The following is a 1982-nucleotide window of genomic DNA, read 5'->3' as shown; positions in this document are numbered from 1 at the left end:
TCATGTCCATCATGTCCTTCATGTCCTCCATGTCCATCATGTCCTTCATATCCATCATGTCCTTCCTGTCCTCCATGTCCTTCCTGTCCTCCATGTCCTCCATGTCCATCATGTCCTTCCTGTCCTTCATGTCCATCATGTCCTTCCTGTCCATCATGTCCTTCCTGTCCTCCATGTCCTCCATGTCCATCATGTCCTTCCTGTCCTTCATGTCCATGATGTCCATCATGTCCTTCATGTCCTCCATGTCCATCATGTCCTTCAAATCCATCATGTCCATCATGTCCTTCCTGTCCTCCATGTCCTTCATGTCCTTCATGTCCATAATGTCCATCATGTCCTTCCTGTCCTCCATGTCCTTCATGTCCTCCATGTCCATCATCTCCTTCCTGTCCTTCATGTCCATCATGTCCTTCCTGTCCTCCATGTCCTTCATGTCCTCCATGTCCTTCATGTCCATCGTGTCCTTCATGTCCATCATGTCCTTCATGTCCTTCCTGTCCTTCATGTCCATCATGTCCTTCCTGTCCATCATGTCCTTCCTGTCCTCCATGTCCTCCATGTCCATCGTGTCCTTCCTGTCCTTCATGTCCATCATGTCCTTCCTGTCCTCCATGTCCTCCATGTCCATCATGTCCTTCCTGTCCTTCATATCCATCATGTCCTTCCTGTCCTCCATGTCCTTCATGTCCTCCTTTGTGACCCTGGTCTCGAAAAGCGCTATATAAATAAATATTACTTACTTACTTACTTACATGTCCTTCATGTCCTTCATGTCCTCCATGTCCATCATGTCCTTCATATCCATCATGTCCTTCCTGTCCTTCATGTCCTCCATGTCCATCATGTCCTTCATATCCATCATGTCCTTCCTGTCCTACATGTCCTTCCTGTCCTCCATGTCCATCATGTCCTTCCTGTCCATCATGTCCTTCCTGTCCTCCATGTCCTTCATGTCCATCATGTCCTTCCTGTCCTTCATGTCCATCATGTCCTTCCTGTCCTCCATGTCCTTCATGTCCTCCATGTCCTTCATGTCCATCATGTCCTTCCTGTCCTCCATGTCCTTCATGTCCATCATGTCCTTCCTGTCCTCCATGTCCTTCATGTCCTCCATGTCCTTCATGTCCATCATGTCCTTCCTGTCCTCCATGTCCTCCATGTCCATCATGTCCTTCATATCCATCATGTCCTTCCTGTCCTCCATGTCCTTCCTGTCCTTCCTGTCCTCCATGTCCTTCATGTCCATCATTACCTTCCTGTCCTTCATGTCCATCATGTCCTTCCTGTCCTCCATGTCCTTCATGTCCTCCATGTCCTTCATGTCCATCGTGTCCTTCATGTCCATCATGTCCTTCATGTCCTTCCTGTCCTTCATGTCCATCATGTCCTTCCTGTCCTTCCTGTCCTCCATGTCCTCCATGTCCATCATGTCCTTCCTGTCCTTCATGTCCATCATGTCCTTCCTGTCCTCCATGTCCTCCATGTCCATCATGTCCTTCCTGTCCTTCATGTCCATCATGTCCTTCATGTCCTCCATGTCCTTCATGTCCTTCTTTGTGACCCTGGTCTCGAAAAGCGCTATATAAATAAATATTACTTACTTACTTACTTACATGTCCTTCCTGTCCTTCCTGTCCTTCCTGTCCTTCATGTCCATCATGTCCTTCCTGTCCTCCATGTCCTTCATGTCCTTCCTGTCCTTCCTGTCCTCCATGTCCTCCATGTCCATCATGTCCTTCCTGTCCTTCATGTCCATCATGTCCTTCCTGTCCTCCATGTCCTCCATGTCCATCATGTCCTTCCTGTCCTACATGTCCATCATGTCCTTCATGTCCTCCATGTCCTTCATGTCCTTCTTTGTGACCCTGGTCTCGAAAAGCGCTATATAAATAAATATTACTTACTTACTTACTTACATGTCCTTCATGTCCTTCATGTCCTCCATGTCCATCATGTCCTTCATATCCATCATGTCCTTC

This window comes from Callionymus lyra, chromosome 2 (assembly GCF_982586985.1).
Source record: "Callionymus lyra chromosome 2, fCalLyr1.hap1.1, whole genome shotgun sequence".
NCBI lineage: Eukaryota > Metazoa > Chordata > Actinopteri > Syngnathiformes > Callionymidae > Callionymus > Callionymus lyra.
This window is presented reverse-complemented; position numbering follows the sequence as displayed.